Genomic DNA, 21,253 nt, shown 5'->3' on the forward strand with positions numbered 1-21,253 from the left:
TGAGGTAGCTGGAGGCAGTTGATCTCTGGCTGGCAGCTCATTCTTTGTTCTCTGTAAGTTATCCATAAACTTAGTTTTTTACTTACCATGTAAGACAACCTGTTTCACCTTCACAACTGCAGAGTCAATTTTCACCTATACCCCAAAGTGGAGCACACAATAAGGAAACTCAAAGAAACAGGCATTATCGAAAAGGTAGCCAGATCCAACCCGTTGGTCCCTCCAATCACTGTGGCAAGAAAGCTGGAATAGCCAGGAGAAGTAAGGATCTGCGTTGAAATGCGCTTCCCAAACCTCGCCATTGATAGAGAGTGCTACTTGACTGCAATAGTGGATGACTGCATAAATGAACTTGCAGGGTCCCAACTGTTCTCAAAAAAGGACTTAAGATTAGGGCATCACCACATACAGCTTCATCCTGAGTTACGCAAGATAACAACATTCTCGACACACATTGACTCAGCCAGCATAAGCGGCTGAACTTCAGCATCTCCAGCGCCAACAAAATCTTTCAAAACGTAATCAAAAAAGTGCTGCAACCTGACCCGCCAATGTAAAAGACATCCAGGACACCCCCACCCTGACATCAGTATCTGAGTTCCAAAGCTTCCTCGGAATGGTCACATTCAGGACCTGGCCGGCCTTATGGCATTGCTGTGCGAGCCTAGGAAGACTTCAACTACGTGGGTCGGAGTGCTAGTACAAAACAAGGCATTCCAGGACACCAAAAACACACTCTCAGAAGAGATCACACTAGTCTACTTCAACCACAGAAAATGGTCAGAAATGTCAGTGGATGCTAGCCAAGCCGGACTTGGAGCTACTTTATCCCAAATTCAAGCTTATAGAGAATGGGCATATGTAGGCCGGACTCTCACCCCAACATAGAGAAGGAGGCCATTACTGTCCTTTGGGGGTTCTGCACTTCCATCTCTAATGCTGCAGCCACCGGTTCATCATAAACACAAACTATAAGCCACTCATCCCACTTTTCCGTTGGTTAGCTTCCAAGCCACTCCATTGGATTGAAATCGATATTACAACTCCAAGAATATTCATTCACTATTGAGTACCAGACAGGTCTGCAAAATCTGACCAAGTACCTCTAAGGACATGCCCGACCAGCAGCAAAGCCTAGTTCCCATGTCTAGTAAATTTTCATTAGTATCTCGTGAGCAAATTAATTTTGTGCTTTAAAATATTATCATTTACTTTAAAAAAACAAAGAAACAGTACTAACAATTACCTATTGAAATTCTCAGCCCTTTTTCATTCAGTTTCAGTATTGCCATTGCTGCACCCACACGTGCAAAGTCAATGGCCAAGTTCAGACAAGGCCACCATAGCACTTCAGCTGAGAAAACATCATGCAACCTCATGCTTACCCCATATTTCTTTTTCCAGGAAAGCCCCTGAAAACAATCTCAAATATTTTCTAAAATTTATTTTCAGGGTAGCGGGCTCCCCATGACACTTCAAGTTGGAACAAGCAATAGACCTATTGAAAATCGAGGCAAAGAGCATGCCCCTTCAGGAAATTACTTATTCTGCCTGGGCTGAAGCTATAACGCGCCAAGTCCAGACCGTCTCGTTTGAACTGGATCGTTAATCACTCCGGTACAACTCCCTCACATTGGCCCTGGATAAGTCATACACTCCTGGCAAAGTTCAACCATATTTGCAAGATTCACATTCAGCTCATGCAAGAAATAAAATTCTGTGCTTGCGCCTCCTGGCCCTCAAGATTTTGGATTTTAACCAGAAATGGGCACGTACTGACAGCATTATCTCCTCCCGGTTATGCAATTACTACAGAGAATCTTGGCTACACCTTTTATGCTGCTGCTCAAAGCTGGCCAGCAACCGTCGTCATTTGCTGCGCCCGGCACTAAGGTACTTGGGCCTGAGAACCTTCAGAGAGGCCTTGGACTGGTGCTTTTCAGAAACTACAACTTGTTTACTTGCCAGGGTTGGCAAGTTTATCCATCAAATTAGAATTGCACTTGATTTCCATCAAAATGCCACAGAACTCAGGGGTCCTGTCATTCTGCAATGAAAATGATCTGGTGTCCTAACCCTGTTAGTCGTCACCTAATTCAGGGGTTTCTTGCAAGGCCCCTGGAATCAGAAATTAAACTTGGGGTCAAAAAAGGGGCTTGTTAAGAACTTTTCTTAATGACAATTAGTATCATGGAGAGAATTACCCTGTTGGACTTTTGTACAACCATTTATCATAAGAGGTGCAAAAATGCGAAACGGTGCTAACCCAATATTTTAACTTAAAAAAAAATAATTTTTAATTGAAGTTTTAAATGGACACAACGTAGTAAATAGAGCTTGTGTAGCCACAGTGCTATTTTAAAGCTAAACACCAGGTTTTTACTGGGGGAAGGGTAGTTGGGAGGGGGGTGCTGTTTATGTGTTTTATACTGTAAAGATGTTAAGTAATCGCACAGTTAATAAAAAGTTATACATGGTGGACAAATTGTTGCCGATGTCCATTTCTGGGTAGTCCTGTGTTTTTCCCCCCAGCGAGCTTGACAATTTTGCAAGATCACCAGACGTTTATGAATTGCAGTTACCTCAGTCCTGGGCTGTCCTGCAGGGGTTCCTCAATCTGTACCCATTCTCGGAGAACGAATACTGCCCACTCTACCCAGGCTTCATGAGACTGATGGTAGTGGCAGAATGTTTGCGTAATTAGAGGCGTGCACTTTTTACCTTCCTTCAGTTACTATCTCTGGGGCTCTTGACTTTCATCATGTTGGGGACATGTATGATAGGTGCATTCACGTGTGCATATGTGTAATAGGACTAGTGAGTGCTAGAGTCTATTGCGCTACGTGTGTGCTGCACAAGATCGTGGTCTCGTTTGTGCTTCGCTACCAACATCACCAGATGAAGGTTTGATGGGGCCCATTTCAAAATGTAAAAGGGGCCTTTTCCGCAAGAATAGGGATGAATAATTACTGGCCCATATGCTTCCACTAAAATTAAAATTTAGTCCTATTCATCAGGTTCAAATTAAAATAATCCCATCCAACAGTATGTTAAAATTGAGGTTAAAATTTGCAGATGTCTCCATCCTGTTTTTTCCACAATTTGGAGAAAGATTTTGGGTTGCTTAATTAGTGGATCTAAACTGAAATCTCGTGCTATAGGAGGGGTTTCAAAGCTAGGTCCCAAACGAACAGATCTATGTGAAATTTTCAGGATAATCACTGTCAACATAAAAAAGAGTAAATTTGGCTAGTTTGAACAACCCTAAATGGATCCAGCTCTCTTTGACCTAAATCAGACAGCTCCTTGTGTAGTGATTAATTACTAAAAGAATGAGTGCTGGGGCACAAAGATCTGCTCTGGTGATGCTAGTAGAAATAGGCATGCCGTATACCAAGGCTGCGTACTGTTGAATTCACCACAGGCCTCTTTAATCCACTACCAGGCTCTGCTGCCCCTTTATGTCTTTTGACGGTTCTTGCTTTCTCCCTTTGTGCCTTTTTTTCATCCTTTTTTTTTTACAGCGTTTTATATAGGGCAAACTTGACCCGGTACCGGGTATCAGAGCGCTTTACATAGCACCAGATGCGTTTCATGAGGGCACATTCATTTTTTTGTTAGGCACGGGGCTATTGTGTGATTTGCCCAGAATCACAGGATGTTCAGCCTCACTGCCGAGACTCGAACCCGGTTCCCTAGATTCGAGGTCGACCGCCCTAGCCGGTAGGTCAACTCCTCTCCCCTTCTCTCCTTCTCTTCTTCTTTCTTTCCCATTCATGTGTTTTTACCTCTCTTGCATTTGGTCATTATCTGATGAGGAAAATGAAATGCTGGTCCCCAAAAATGTGTGCCGGTGGGCCCCACTGGCAGCCCATGGCTCAAATTAAGTACTGCAACATTCTTATCCACCCATGTTACATATAGAAACAACAACAGCCTCCCTGATTGCTTTAAATATTGCCTCCTACTTTTTCTTTCTTCTTGCATATCTCAATACCTTATCATTGTGGCACCATCTACACGCAACATAGAATTCTATATCGGGGGTGGGGGAGGTCCACCTTATGCCATTGAGGGCAGGATCCATGCCAGATTGTTAGAATAGCCACCTGAGATAAATGTATATTCAGTGGTTCTGGGATCCCACATCACTCTTTATAAGCACCTGCTACCTATTGTGGATCCATAAGATCACAGAACAGACATACTCCAGCCACAACCTGCACAGGAAATCAGATGAGCAACATAGAATATAAACAACCAACACGATAAAGGGGCCTGTAGAGCTAATTAGTGCTGCTAGCATAAAAATATCATAAACATGTGCGTCTTTCATTCACACTTCTTCATCCATCAAACTGCTATGTGCTGCATCTCATAAACCACTTGATGGTCATCACTCATAACATGGAAACACCTCCTACAGAGGCTCAAACCAAAGACAACACATTCCAACCATACACTCACACCGGGGTGCGTGCTACCCATGAGGACAAGTGGTTCGGCATTCCTCCAAGACAGAATTCCTTTAATATGCTGAGGACAACAAACCTGATACAATATAAACCTGGCTCAAAAACTAAAGCCATTACCCTTCGAACGCCAGCTTTCACAGAAGGCCAAGTCAGTCTGATTTACCCTGGGTGCCAACTGCACCCTCAGGGTACACATTGCCAGATACATGGCCTGCTACCAGCTCTCTCTTCAAAGGAAAGTTAAACGTTTTGTCTGGAAAGGGCTGTCCAGACCCTAATACTCACATCTGGATGGTAGTCATGCCCTACTCCATGGCTTTCCAGATTCCACATTGGCACCCCTTAGTGCCACCCTACACGTTGCAGCAGATCTCATCTAGGGCCTGAAGAAATATGATCAAATCAACCCCATCTTAATGGAACTCAACTCATTGGAATTGCCAGCCCACACCATCTGCAAAACAACTGTATTATTTACAAAGCCACCATGGCCAGCCCCCACTTACCTGGTAGACAAACTCAGCATCCCTGGTGGTTCTCAGCACATCTGCAGTCAGGAGACCACTAGGTTGGAGGCTAAGAAGTGTAAATAAGAAAAATCAAGAATTTTCCATCTATGCACCCATGAGCTGGAACCACATTCCCTTATCCATCAGGACCTCCCCAATGCTCCTCCAGTTTAGGAGACAGTTGAAGACTTCAAAGAACACTACATCCCAGTGCATTAGCTGTCCACAGCCCAGCGTCCACTCCTATTGCGTGTTGACACAGCTCTTGTCTTTTACCATGTAAAATGCTCTGCTGCCTTTCGGCTTGATTCACACTATAGAAATGCCATATTCCTACATACATTGAGGGGTAGTTAGCACTATACAAACATCATCACACTACACAATACAATGGTCTAAATGTTGTCAATTGCATGGACCAAATGGTGTTCATAGTTGGTCTAAATGGGATTAATTACATGCTACTATTTATCCTGAAAATCTGGCAAGCAGTGGGTCTTCCTGGACCTATGTACGACATCCCTGTTCTCAGGCACTCTCCTGTACTATCCTTTGTACAGAGGTGCACATGCTGCTTGGCAAATGGAGACTTCTGCACTGTGTATCATGATGTATGTCAAACATGCAGGGGAGGGGTTGTATAAGCTGGCAATGCTGAAGAATGTCACATAGCAGTACCAGTTTGTTATTCTGTGTTGGCAGACTTGGATCTGGTTTTGATCGCCTTTAGATGAAAATACAAAAGGCAGTTGCACAATACTACTTCCAGAGCCGATGGTGGTGAACATCTGCAGATTGTGCAGATGTAGGCAGAATTGCAATAAAATTGAATACTGTTTTACAAGTATTAGCAAAGCCAGTAGGTCAGACCTCTAAAACTCAAATCTATTGGCTTTGCCAATGCTTCTTGCAAAGTACGCATGTGCACTTATGTCAAGACGTATGCGCACTCATGATCTGGTTCTTGAAATCGGGTTTCTTTTACAGAACGCCCATTTCAAGATGTCTGCCGAGGCACACGCGTGCAGTGTGATGTCTGCAGACACGGGGGACATGACACCTGCATCTGGATGTGCGCGCGCGCTTTGTGGCCCATGAGGGTCATTTATAATTTTCAGTTCTTGTCCTGCGCATGTGGCAAAAATGCATAACATGGGGAATCGGGGGAGGGAAATAAAGTGCAGGTGGGTGCGGGGCAGTTAAAAAGGACAAAAATGTAAACAAGTGAGAGGGAGCAAGGAGAAACATGCCACTCTCATGAGTGCTCAAGCCTAAATTAACAAAGAGTCCCTTCAAGTATGCAGTGGAAGGTTACATTGTATCCAGTTGGAACATTGTGAGACCAAAACTTTTCTGGGCAGGATAAACACTAGAGCAGAGAGGAAAGCGACCAAATCAAGAGCAGGCAACTAAGAGAGACAAAAACGCCACCCAGTCATCAGCAAAGGGCTGACTTAGAGCCCACTCAATCTGTTATGTATGAAAAAGAATAGCTCTGTCTACATACAGCTAAAAGTAGCCATATTTGACACATAAAAGGTGATGTCACAGGGATGAGATGGTTCTTGCTGATCATGAATAAGGCCACTAATAGGGCCACAAAGTAAATATATTATTAGATAGATCTGGTCTTTTGTGTGGAGACCTCTGTGTAAGTTAAGGGTGTCAACTCCCTTATGGTCTGGTTTGCAAACTTCGGGTCTTCTTCTTCAACCCCCTTGATGCCCAGTGCTTAGATGAGTGCCCACCTGACTCTCGAGCCATCACTGGAGACGAGTATGTTTGCTCCCCCACGTGAACCAGGAACATAATGACTGGCTGGCATTCTATGGCACAGGAACTGGGGACTACAGTGGGGTACAAGCAGTGGTATTTGTAGCCCCTGTCCTCATGACCCGTCTATGCTCTCCTTCCTCATTCATGGGATTTTGAGGTATGACTTTTGAATCCACTTTATATGATTCTATGAGGCGCCAATGCTGTGTGATGCCAACGGGGCATGCGTCTAAGAGTGTTTTTGGTCACATCCACCACTCTTACGATGTTTGATGGAACAAGGTCGGTGCTATTCATTTTCTCATTACTACAAACATATTATCAGCATAAACTTAGACAAAACAAGGCCCAAGTGTGAAGAAAGGGGCCCGGCGCCTTCTTTTTTTTTCTCTTTTCTTTTTTTCTCCTCTTTCTTTCCGCCACTCATGTATGCTCCATGTAAATATATATATTTTTTTATATACAATAAAAAATTACAGAAATAAAGCTGTTGTGTAGCCCTTTTCGGCTCCTGGATACAGAACCAGGGGGCGGATGCATGATTCTACTGGCCGTAATTTGTGAACAGTATTTTTACAACCAGTATAGACTTTAGTGTACTGATTTTTGTATTAATAAGTTGGTTCACAAAGTTCTGAATCAGAGTGGTCACAATCCAACCTACCTAATAAATATTCATTAAGAAGTACGCAAATTGTGGGTCACTCACTGGCGAATGGTCACAACCACAGGCCGGGTGGCCTGAAACAGTCAGCAGATCACCAAGCCCAGGATTGCTTTTACATAATTTTAAAGAACCTTGACTTATTGAAAGGAAAGGGAGCTGCTTTTAAAAAAAGTTTTATTTAAAAAAAAGTTTCTCTAAGAGTTGGCAGTCGGCCACTGGACCATTGCTTATACCCTCTGAAACTTTCTCCACAATGGCCAGAAACACTAGTGTTTATGTGCTTTGATGGAGAAATAAAAGGTTAAATTACACTCTGTATTGTCTGTGTTTTGAGGCAACTTTTACTATGTAAATATCCACCCATAGCGTTTTGACGTAACGCATTGGCCTCACACTTTTGGAGTCCATATCCTTCTCTTTACCATGGGAGGAAGATCCTTCTCCTACTTAGCGGCCAAGACCTGGAATTCTCTCCCCACCCACCTCCGCCTCACACAGAACCACCTCTCCTTCAGAAAACAACTAAAAACTTGGATATTCGATAAGTAACGTACACCCCCTCCCTCAAGCGCCTTGAGACCCTCTGGGTGAGTAGTGCGCTATACAAATTTAAACTTGACTTGACTTGACTACAAGGCCACCCTCGTTTACTCCTCCATGAGGTGTGGTTGTCCCGCAAGGGTAGAGGTAAGGGGCTGCTTAGAAGCCAAGTATGTCTGCTTGTACATGACTTACTACTGCATGAATGTTCAACTCATGGTTTCTGTTTGTATCAGACTCCACATGCACATGTTGATTGCTAGCAGAGTTCGCACGCACTTGCAGGTGCACACGAGAGTAGCACGCCACATACTTCAAGGTATATGATTGCTTGAAACTTCCATGCTTCAACCATGTCCCAGTTTATGTTTTTTTTCGTGTGCATTACACTTGTTTATTATATATGTTGTTCAATTTGACTTCATGTGTATGTTTTACGTCATTGCAGGACCTTCAAATGAGCCACAGGCAATCATTTTGCAACTACTAGGATTTATTAACTGGTATTGTATGTCTGTATGTGGTCTGTTTGTGTGTGACGACATAGACAGGGACATACCGTAAGGAAACATTGAATTCAGGTACTGGGGAAATCCCTGGACTCCTTCTCAGGGCTTTTTCAGGGCTGAAACATATCGACGACTTTTGGGGTCATATATATCCTCCTATTTATTGTAATCCTCCCCTCACCACCCTTTCAATAAAATGCTAATACAATCCTGGGTAGGTGACCTGTCGTTTTGTCTGGATCCCTTTCCTCTGAACTATCCCTGCACTTTCCCTAAGTGTGCTACGAGGGCCCGCCCGCCACTAGAGGATTCTCATGAGAGCAGGGGTTGGTCAGTGATGAAGCAAGACACCCAGGGGTAGGGGGAGGACATCCTGTATATTTTTATAATATATCCTCTAGGTCCTATCCACAGGAATTGGGTATTTGAAAACATTTGGACTGGGTAGTTACCCCCAAATTGGGCTTGAGGCTCTCAAATATGAGAACCTCTAAGGGGCAGGCTTGCCTTGTGCGTATTGTGATTCTGTAAGGGAGTGCGCAAATGTGTACCCCTGTAATTTCTCTCTCCTTCCCTCAGCCCTCTACTGCGAAAGGCTTTGTGGGCTGCGGTTGTGAAATTACTACCCAATGTCCTCTCAAAAGACACTGGAGCATATTATCAAGGGGGGTTATCTCCGCTTTTTTGGCTTTAAAAGCCAAGAAAGCGGAGATAAAATTATCTCCCTATTACCTAGCTGTCGCTAACACCAGTTAGCGACAGCTAGTAGGAGATAGCGACCATCTTGGGCCCCACTTTGCATGTCAGAGAAATTTATCACTAATGACGTGCAAAGTGGGCGTGCCAAGATGTTAGCGACTGGAAACAGTCGCTAACATCGCTATCTCCTATTACCAACTTTTGGAGATATTCGCGCTAAGTGCGAATATCTCCAAAAGCTAACACCTGCCCTGAGCAGTTCTTAGCCATGTTATCCAATGGGAGGTGGATAACATGGCTAAGAGCATTAGCTCGGTAATGCATGAATATCGCTGACTTTTCAGCGATATTCATGCATTGCGGCGATTTTTATCGCATTTGCGATAAACCTTGGTAATACCAAGGTTTATTTGCGGTAAAAATCGCCGAAGCTCAGCGGTAAATTTTTGTCTCTAACCAAGCAATATCGATAATTATCGCTATTGCTTGGTAATATGCCCCACTGTTCTTCAGAGGCCACTAGTTATTGACCCTCATTAAGCAAGGAGATCAGTGTCTGCTGGCTCCTGCAGTCCTCCGCACCAGATGTCATTTTAGTGTAGCCCAGTTGTTGGTCCGCACAGTGCTCAGCGCCTCTCTCGAGCAGTGGCGCTAACAATGCAGGGAGATCATGAGCAGTGGCCTGGAGTCTTCCACCACCATCCTCACATACTCTTCCATGTCCCAAGCTATATTCTCTTCTTCAGCTGCTGCTGCTTGAACAGGGTGGGGCAAATAGTCTGCAGAGTTTTGGCTCATGGTTTATGCACCACATTAAATGAGTACACCTGCAATTTCAATCCAGGAGGAGGTTTGGATGCAGAGCCTTTAGACAATGGAGTAAGAGGCTTATGGTTAGTGTTGACAGTAAAATGTTGGCCATAGAGACACAAATGAAACTGGCCTCATCCACAATGAATCGCTATGGCTTCTTGCGCTATCTGATAGTATCATTGCTCCATTGGCATTATTTTATTTTATTTGCATAGTTAAGTAAAACCGTTGCAATACAAATTTCATAAAAGCTCTTAAAACATCTCTTATAAAACAATTTAAAAAATACCATGAAAGGAGAAACTCAGCAATAAAGGATAAAACACATAGTTGAGAGCGCCGGTCTCTCTGTAATATTGGGGTAAGGGCTTGGGTCAGATATGCTACCTGAGTCCACTCACCAAAGCCCTGCTTTGAGGCAGCATTGTGCTGACCCATGTCGGGCTGGTGTCCAGTAACAACTCAGTCTCCTTAGAGAGGTCAAGGTACATCAACGTGGTCTCTGATGATAGAGCTTCTTTTGTTTTCTGGTTGGACTCTTCCTGGGCTCCCTCTCAGGTCCATAACGTGGTAGATTTTCTTAGTTTATGAAGGGGGGCTGTGAGGGTAGTACATTTCATACAAAGCAACCACTATAATTCACCATCCCCAGAAAACTACTCACCTCGGAGACTGTGGAGGGCGGACTGGCCGCTTTGATGTCTCATACTCTGTCACGGTCCGGGCGATCCCCCCAATAGAAAACTGGCACTCAAAGAAACGGATGGAGTACTGGAGAACCTCACATTTGTCCTTAGGGTGAAGAGTGAGGCCACTGTCTTGGCGTCGTTTTAACATGTTGTGTTACCTCAACTAGTGTTCTTCCAGAGAGGAGGCATGTACTATTGCACTTTTCTCACCATGTTCTGAAAACACTCCTGTGGCACTCCATATGCCAAAGTTCAGCCATTAGTATCGACGCAGGGCCAGATGTGTTGAAATTAGTAATGTAATGAGATTCTGAAGCCAATAAGACTTGATTGTATCTAGCCTGTAAGTTGCTCTATTTTAGTTGTTCTACAATGTCGCCCACGGTCGTGGTGAGTTGTCTTTTTATCACTACATTAGGGAGCCACATGTTCACACACAACCTTACCTCACCAGGCTGTTTTGGCTTACGAGTCACTACTTTGAGGGAGACCTAGAGGTTGGGCCCCTCCACTGCCTCCGTTATATCGGTTTCCTTGAGCTTCTGGAGTTTTTTTTCCACTCTAGGGCAAAGGTGGAAGCCCACTCACCAAAGTCTTAAGGCTGTAGGCTGAGCTTTAAAATTTGAAGTGTAGCTGCACTTGTTTTCCTGTGAGGCACCCAATGCTTCGGAATAGGCTTTGGAACTCTTGAAAGCCTATTCATGGAGTTACTCTAACTTCATGACGGGCACTTGAAAAGCATATTTGATGATTTGAAGCTCCTTGGCAGTCTGGCACCTCAATAACATTCCCTGGGCTCCTTTCATAAGGTAGTCTTTGGCTCTCTTGATACATCCTTCAGGCTGATTGTCAGTGAAAAACATGCCTGCCAATGGCATAATTTCCAGGTGTCCATAGGCGCACACTTACACCTGCGTTGGCTGTAGTCGTGGCTGTTCTTCCAAAGTGTTATATAACTTCAGGGCCATTACACTGATGCAGTTGTTGTTTCCAACGTCTTCCTGATCAGCACCTGGCATCTAGGGACCTAGCGGGCTTTTTTGTGGCTTGGGTCGAAGGCATGCACAATGTGCTCAATTTCCTCGCCCTCGTCTTAATCCATGTCTGGGTCAACTGACTCCATCTCTCAGATGACAAAGGCTCTCACTGTTTGCTTTTCGGGGGTCTGGCACACCTTTGTGAAATGGGTGGGTTTTCCATATGCTGAGCATCATTTGCCCATGGCAGGGAATTCTCCCTGATGTGTAAATGGTCTCCTGCAGTGCCCACAGGGCCAATGAGAATTTCCCCTTCCTTCCCTCCTGGTCCTTTGGAGATCTGGTGGGCCGACTCAATCTTCATAGGTTTACTCAGGGTGACTCCATGTGCATGGCTCTTCTCTTGGATAATTCTTTGGCTCGTCCACACAGAGGTTTGCCTGCCTCCTGTAATACCTGCTCCTATAGTTTCACGGATGCATACTCTTGTGTGATCTGTGCACGGATTTCTTCGTTCTCGTGTCGGAGTGTGCAGGTGCTGGCGGGCTCCTTTAGTTGGGCATAAAAAGACTTCATGGATTCTTCAGGTCAAGCCTTGTCTGCCACAGTAAGAACCTTTCATAATTTGAATTTGCCAATGAGTACGAAGTGTGCATTGTGCGCATCAACGATGGTGGTGGACGTGTGGGGCTTTCAATAGGCTCCACAACAGCTTATTAATGTTTGCCCCGACTAGGTGCAAGAGGAAAGGGCTTTCTGATTGTCCTCTACTGCTTTTGGGCAAAGTACATGTCTATACATACTACCCACAGTTTCCATGTTGGGCTTGCACCAAGCATGCAATGGTGGGTGGTATAGCAGCCATGTTGTTGGCTTTTTCTTGGCACACTGATGGGGGTTCCCCCAGTCACTAGCTAGGAGGCCTCTCCTGGCTGCTTCAAACTTCTCCACCTCCCTTGGACTGGGTGCGCGTGATTGGTGCTCGGAGACGGAGTCCTTTACTTAGGTTCCAAATCCTGCCAGCAGTCCTCCAAATGTCACCGCTCCATGTGGGTCATTACGCAATGTTGTTTCCTTGGAATGCCAATGATTCGGCAACGTGACCCCCAACAATGTAGTTCTTGGTGTGATTCACTTTATTGAAAAGTCTCTTGTGCCTTTTGACAGAGTGTCTTTAACTTAAAATTACCGTCTGTGCCTGGACCCTGCTGGCTGGGCTCATCAGGGCCATGGGACACCTGTGATGTTGATAACTCACCGCGAGGACGAGGCCTCCTCTCATTGACGAAGCAGAGTTGTGCATTTCAGTACCTCTGCCATGACACCCTCTGACGGTGTCTCGGTTACTCGGCTGAGACTTAGCTCACTGCAGAGAGTCACACACTTGTTCTCGTTGCGACCGCTGTCCTAACTACGGCTCACTGGGTTCTTGCAGCATTCTTCACCTGCTGCCTACCTGAGCAATGTAGGATTTGAGTGCCACACTCTTATGAAGGGTGGCACTATCTGTGCCTGCCCCGCCGCCAGAAGACCTGTAGGCGAGGGCACTGCCTTGGCACTGTGCCGATGTGAGCGAAATTGGTGCAAAATTGCTAGGTGATGTTTCGATGTGAGGCTCACTCCACATCCTTGTCACCAAATGTTGCTTTTATGCAACAAGGAAACACAGACCACTGTTTCAGTACGCAGCTCTATTCCTTTATTATTATGTCCCCAAAACCACACTTCTTTTAAACTGTTCGGTGTGTAACTGGACTAAGCCATAATACTCAGCAATAGTGGGGATTTAAACAACACCCCCTACAACCAGTCCCCTAGATGGCACTACTCTACACCTACAGCCCTGTCAAGTTCTCACGCATCAGACGTTAGACTAACGCATTTCAGTGTGGTGGTTTGCATCACCGCACTAGAATGCAAAGTCACACATGATAGCAGCAGCATTCAGTGGGATAGTAACACAGATGGTGGACTATAGACCTGGTGCGCCCTCCAGAGTAGCCAGGAGCGCCGCGCTTCAAAGGTTTCACATTTTCCCATTCGTCATAAATTGAAGGTAACAAACATCTTTGCAATGCAGTTATTTAGCAAAAGCATAAAACCTCTGTCCACCAGATGGCAGCAGTGCATTCATTTTTGAGAGTTCAGAACCAAATGGATTGCTCGCATTTCCTGCTTAAGTTGCCAGCAGCCAAATGCGAGGAAAAGCAGAGTGGAAAGATTATGGTGTGTGGAAACCTGGGGCCTTATTTATGAAGGCCTTGCGCCGCCGGTGCGTCACTTTTAACATGGGAAAAAGTGACGCATCGGCGGCGCAAGGCCTTCATAAATAAGGCCCCTGGTGTGAACAGGGGAGAATGGGACAGGATAGGGAGAGAGAAAAGGGAGGAAGGTGGGAAGCGAATTTTGAGAGAGTGTCTAAAGCACAAAGAGAGGAAAGGGAAGGATATCAAAAGTTTCCTGTCTGTAACAGGAGGGAAGGTTAAGGTCTCACTCCCGCAATTCTGTCAATATATTTGAAAGAGATTTATCTAGTCCTGAGTTGCAGCCTTTGTCACTGGAGAGCGCCGGATAAGTGCACTTGCACTCAAGCAGTCTGGCACCTGGTTTGAAGCTGTGTGCTAGAGGCAAGTCCTCTGGTTTCCCGTAGAAGTGCTCAATCTGGGGGAATGCAGGGTTACCCATTAACATTCTTACACTGTATGGTGGGGAATGGTGTCAAAGGCCTATTACCCCCTGGTTTTGGATGGTATTCTTTCTTCCATTGAAGATCAGCTCTGAATCAGGCCTTAGGCCTGCCTACACCCAGGGGCAATACAAGCCCATTTATTTTCGAGGCTCGCCTTTGAAAGCATTTGGGGGCAGATTTACAAGCCCCTTGCGCCACTTTTGCTTCACTTTTAACATTGGAAAACTGATGCAAAAGTGGTGCAATGGGCTTGTAAATCTGCCCTCTGGAGCTTAAGGTACTCCTAAACAGAGACCCCGAGCCACTGCAAGTGCAGGAGAATGGTGCCCACCCGCACATGCCAGGGCCCATCACAGCAGCCAATCATTCCTGCCGATCAACATGTGTATCGTGGGAAGGATGTGACTGTCATTCAACACGTTCAGTCCCAGTCTTAAATCTCTTGCACTAGCAGAGGGGTACACCATATGTAGGAAGAACATGCTGCCACAATAGCTGCTATGAGCATCGAGCATGCTATAAAGGTATTGGATAGTGACCGGGCAGAGGCCCTTCAGGAGCGCTGCAGAGTTTCTAAGGGGTCTCTAGACCATCACAATGATCTAGACACTGCCTTAGTAAAACTGGCTTTATATAAATAAAATAATATAACTGCTTCATTCTACTCACTATAAAGTATCGCACATTTGTAGTGTCACACATAAGGAGTACCCTAAAAACATCGAAATGTCTCCTATGTTTACAGAAAACTTCGCAGCTATGCGATATTTAACTATTTAATTATATAAATCCAATTTTACTAAGGCAGTGTCTAGAACACTGTGATGGTCTAGAAATGCCTTAGAAACTCTGCAGCACTCCTGAAGGGCCTCTGCCCGGTCACTAAAAAATGTCACATAATAATAGGGAGCCGCGACCAACGATCAATAAGCCAAGGGAGCCATGGGTTGAAAAAGTTTGGGAACCACTGGACTATTGGGACAGCTGCTCTCGTCTTAGGATCATAAACAAGTGCCCCCTGATACAAGATTGTTAAGCACTTGACTTATTTTTATAAAGGGCAATCACTGTCTCAAGCTTAAACCAATGGACACTTCACCACGAATTAAAAACATTGTAAACTATTTTTTTGGCAGAACAAAGAAAGATATGTGAACGCTCATGTCCCTGTGCCAATTTTCTTGTTAAAACCAATAAAATATTTCCCTGCCATAGGCGGTAAAGTCAATAATCAAAAGGGGAGTTAACTCAACCTGTTTTTATGTGTCTGGGTGTCTAAAGTGCTGACCTGAAACCATCAACCAGTATTGATCACTGCTGGTGTTAAGTAATCACTGCTATGGTGTTGTGTTGGGAGGCGTCATCATTGTGTTTTGCACCTAGGTACTCACTTCCCTATGTGAGTACCGCCTTCACCCAAGGGAAATTACTGGTGGGTTTCATGCAGTGGTGTCCAAAATTACCTCCTACACTTGAAAAGGGACGTTTAATATGAGTGAAGTGTATAGGGGAAAAGATTAAAAAGTGAGGTTGTGATGTTATCCGGAAGTGCTAAAAGTCACAGTCAACATGTTTCGGCCCTTGTTACCCTTAAGGGTCCAGGCCTTCGTCAGAACCTAATCTTGGGGTTTGGCAGATCCCTTCTGTTACCATTTCACCCACTCATAAATGGTTACTTACAGGTCATCTTTCACAATTGTTTTTGATCGAGAGTCAAGTGGATTTACATTGGGCCTATAACCTTTTTTGTTCTTCAGTCGGCCTCATAGGAAACGGTTGAGGCAAAGGCGCCGTGGCAATTTGCCACTTGTGCGCCTCTGAAGTTCTGACCTAGACTGTCCTCATCCATCCTAAAGTGAATCAATAGTTCAAAACAAAGACTCCATGCCAGTTAACTAAGTGAGAACTTTATAGACTGGTGTAAATCAAACAGGTTCATAAATGGGCACAGGTAGAATTATATTAATTACATTTTACCTTAATAGAGAGAATCAGTCTCGAAAGTGCATACATGTTCCTCATCACATAATATTTAAAGAATTCTTTCAGAATAAATTAAAAGAAGCAAGCTTCACGTATGTTTAATATTATGCAGGAAGGGCCAATGGAGAGGTCAGCAAGATAGAAGGCTGTATCGGACACAATGTGATGTTCTTTCCTTCCCCTGTTTTCCCTCTCTTCCCCTTTAAGATATGTCATCCTTTCTCTGCATTCTAAGTTCTCAGAATGTACTTGCATACATGATTCTTGACTTGTCAGTTACCTGTGGCTGCTTATGGATGAGGTTTTTATTAAACCCACTCTGCCTATTTAACTCGACTTCTTCCTCGTTTATTATTTAAATTGTACAATATTATACTGGCGATGATCGGAAACGAAGCGACCTCAACATAGCAACACTACAAACCTCTTGATCTGTTCTCTCCTCCAGCGGCTGATCTTCGAAGATACAAGTGAAGCGTAGCCTTCCCAGCGGCAGCTCCAAAGATGTCACGGTGGTGAGGAGAGCGGGTGGTTTTTTTTTCCGTAAAATAAGGGACTGGGAGATTTAAAAATAAGAAAGATTTTGCGCGTTAAGATATGAAGCCGTTTGGTGCTCGCGCTCTGCACTGTTCTTGCTGACGTCAGCGTGCGTTTCAGACGCGTGCGTTCCAGCTGGCAAAAGGACGCGCAACGTGCTGACGATCTCCCAAGCCTAACACTCGCGTCACGTGTTAAAGACGCTGACGTGTTTGTTTATTAACGCTGCGAGTCTAGAGAGCTGTACAACGTTCCAATAGAACGCTCTTTGTCTCCATCCAACGCAGCACTTCAAAAGAACCACTCATTGTTTGGATAGAACATTCTGTCTTTCTACTTCATAATAAGTTTGAGGAAGACTTCATTATACTGTGCTAAATCAGAATATTCTTTATTTTAACACGTTCTACTCTTACAAACAAGCATTGGAAAGAGGAACACTCAGATTAACTACTTGCATTCTTCTTTAACACATTCTACTCTTACAAACAAGCATTGGAAAGAGGAACACTCAGATTTACTACTTGCATTCTTCTTTTGTTCTGCATAAGAGACTGATTGTTGAATTTATTGAACATTTAAAATTTGTTTTTTCATACTTATACTAAAAAAAAAAAGAGGAAGAAGATTTACAATAATTAAGTAAACTACAGGATATATATATTTATAAAAAAAAAAGATCACCTTTTACTTTAAAGATGCAAAACATAACACAACCTGCATTTTTCCTTACAAGTCCAGGAGAGCCTAACGTAAAATGGAAAAAATGGAAAAAAATATTCGCAAATTATGCCAGAGTCTGTGGAACCAACTTGAGTGCAGAAAGAAAACACTCTCTTCTTCTGCATTGTCTTGGTGGTGAAGGACAAGATGTTCTTGAACATTTACCAGACTTATCAGCGGCAGAACAAAGAAACCTTAATGAATATGAAATAGCCATTCTACAACTTGATAGGCATTATCTACCTAGACTTAGCACCATCATGGAAAGGTACCATTTTGGTTTACGTGAACAAAAAAAAGATGAAACCGTAGAAGAATACGTATCTTCTTTGAGAAAACTTGCTTCGTCTTGCAACTTTGGTCAGACGCTTGATGAACGCATACGTGATCAGTTTGTCTTGAGATGCGCACATGACGATATAAGAAAAGAACTGTGGCTGAAGGATGAACCTCCTTTAGAAGAAGTTTTGACTATTGCTAAACAAGTAGAGCATATGACAAGATGTGTCGGAGAACTAAAAAAAGAAAAAGAAAAGCCATCCACTTCTGAGTCCAAGGACGAAGTAAAAATTGATGAGACTGTCTATCAAGTAAAGAAAGTAGAAAATGTCACAAGTGATGAGAAGAATGTTAGGTCAATTAATCCTTCTTTTTCTTCCTCCAGTAACAGATTTTCTTGTTTTAGGTGTGGTCAAATTGGTCATTTGGCTAATTCTCCTATGTGTCCTGCGTTAAAGGTGACATGTAACTTATGTAATAAGAAGGGTCATTTTGCAAAATTGTGCAGGAGCAAAACAAATTATAGTGACAACTCACGGAAAAGATGGTCTCAACCTCATGTAAGATCGATTTGTTTTGAGGTTAAAGATGACAAATCTGATCATCCCTCTCATTTAGTTAGTGTGGAAGGCAATATGATTAATTTAAAATTTGATTCCTGCTCGAAAATAACTATAATTGATGAAAAATTGTATAATGAACTGTTTAAAGGCAAGTTAAAACTGTTCAAATGTGACATTCTTCCCTTAGGGTATAGTGAGAAACCTATTGGGATGGTGGGTTACTTCATGGCTGAGATAGAACTTGGTTCAAGGATCACTGTTGGTAAAGTTTACGTGTCAAAGAAAGGTGATGCACTATTAGGTTGGTTGCACCAACGCTATCTAGGAGTGACACTTGATCCTAATGCTTCTCCACAAGTCCAAATTCATGAAGTGTCTAATCTAATACGTGACAATAAGAGTGATGAAAGCCTGTCTTTGTCTTTAGCAAAACAATTTCCTGATGTTTTTAAAGAAGAATTAGGGTGTTTGCGTGGTTACAAACACCATATTAAATTAAAGATCAATGCTCTTCCTGTTGTGGCCAAAGTAAGGAGGATTCCTCTTGTAGAACAAGCGAAGGTCCAGGAAGAACTTGACAAACTTGTGAGAAATGATATTATTGAACCTGTGGAGGCAACAGAGTGGCTTGCTCCTGTGGTTATCGCAAAGAAGCCTACTGGTGAAATTCGTCTTTGCATTGACTTAAGGGCACTGAATAAGGAGGTGGTTGTTGACAGGTTTCCCCTTCCTAAAATAGATGAGATAGTCAGCACTTTAGAAGGTGCAAAGTATTTTACCACTCTCGATTTAGCCTCCGCATATCATCAGGTAGAGCTTGACTCTTTTTCACAAGACCTGACTGCCTTTATTATTATTATTATTATTATTATTTATTTTTATAAAGCGCGTAGTCACCCGGAAGTATCCCAGCGCTGAAAAAAAAAACCTTAGAGACATGACTGAGGGCTGAGTCTACGGGGAAGGCATAAGGCTAGGGGAAGAGATGTGTCTTTAACCGTTTCCTAAAACGGAGGTATTGGGGTTCCAGTCGAAGATCTCGCGGGAGGGAGTTCCAAAGGCGGGCCGCATGGACCGAGAAGCGTCTTCCTCCTGTCCGTGCTTTCCTGGACCTTGGGGCATTTATAAGGTTCTCTGCATTAGAGCGAAGGGATCTTGTGGCTCTGTAAGGGGTGATGAAATTTCGGAGAATTGGGGGGCCTTGGTTGTTCAGGGTTTTGTGCACCAAGCATAGGGCTTTGAATTTAATTCTCTCCCTTATGGGGAGCCAATGCAAGAGTTTGAGGGCAGGCTTGGCCGATGATCTGGCCGGGGTGTTGGTAATGATCCGAGCAGCGGTATTCTGGATCCTCTGCAATTTAGTCAGTGTTGCTTCCGGTGCACCCAAGTAGATCGCATTACTGTAGTCCAGTCTTGAAATAATAAGACCCTGGACTAAAAGTTTTTGCGATTTCGGAGGGAGAAGGGGCAGGACCTTCCTCAAGGATTTTAGCAGACCGAAACAGGTCCCTACGACCTTTTTTGCTTGTGGGGCAAAGGAGAGTTCTGAGTCGATCCAGACACCCAGACTTTTCACCTCTTTCTTTGGGTCTGGGGGAGGACCTAGACATGTTGGCCACATGTCCAAAGGGAGTGAGGTTCCTTTTGGGCCGAGTACAAGGATCTCAGTTTTTGCACCGTTCAATTTTAGTGCTGATGTATTCATCCAGTGATGGACCTGCGTGAGGCAGTTAAGGAGATCGGGTTTCTGATGTTGAGGGTGGGACAAAGACACCACTAATTGTGTGTCATCAGCGTAGTTGATGACACTCACTCCGAAAGGGGTGATAACTTCCTCCAATGTGGACATATATATGTTGAATAATGTAGGGCTCAGGGAGGAGCCCTGAGGCACACCACATTGGAGGGACATTTCGGAGGAACGGGCGTCTTTCTCCCAGATCTGATAAGATCGTTGTGTCAAGAAGGATGCGAGCCAGGATAAGGCTGTGCCTTCCAGACCAACTTTTGCCAGCCTTTCGATGAGGAGCTGGTGGTCCACAGTGTCGAACGCTGCACTGAGGTCGAGGAGGATCACTGCCACTGAACCTCCACCATCTAGCAGCGTTCGAGCTTCCTCTACCGCCGCCAGGAGGGCGATGTCCGTGCCCTGTCCTGGACGGAAGCCCGTCTGGGAATTTTTTAGCTTGTTGTTAGCTTCTAGGTACTCCGAGAGTTTCTTATTGATGAGTTTTTCCGCAATTTTACTTACTCCAGGGAGTAAGGAAATGGGCCGATAATTCGCCAGGTTATCAGGGTCCAGAGTGGGTTTCTTTAATAAGGCCTTTACCACTGCCTTCTTCCAATTCTGGGGCACCACTCCCTGTTGAAGTGATGTATTAATCAACTGAGTAAGGGCGGGGATGATGGAAGGGGCTACTTCTTTAAGAATCCGGAGGGGTGCGGGATCTCTGGGGGAGCCACTTTTCATAGAGTTAAGCGTTATACGTACTTCATCTGAGGTGACCTGGCCCCATGTGGAAAGGCCGGTGGGAGAGATCGAGTGAGGAGGGACGGTTTCTTCCCTCGGGTGTAAGGGGGGGATTGAATCCAGGATTAATCGGATTTTGTCCTGAAAGAAGTTAGCCAGTTGTTGGCATTTATCTTGATCGGCTATAGGGTCAGAGGGGGGTCCCTGATCTTGTACTGGTGGTTTTGAAAGTTCTTTCAGGATAGCGAATGACTCCTTCCCGGAGCCACCTGCTCTCTCTATTCTTTCCTGGTAGAACATGCTTTTGGTAATCCGGATAGCGGTTTTGTAGTTGAGAAGAGAGATGGAATAGATT

The sequence above is a fragment of the Lissotriton vulgaris genome, chromosome 10 (genome assembly GCF_964263255.1).
Source record: "Lissotriton vulgaris chromosome 10, aLisVul1.2, whole genome shotgun sequence".
Lineage (NCBI taxonomy): Eukaryota > Metazoa > Chordata > Amphibia > Caudata > Salamandridae > Lissotriton > Lissotriton vulgaris.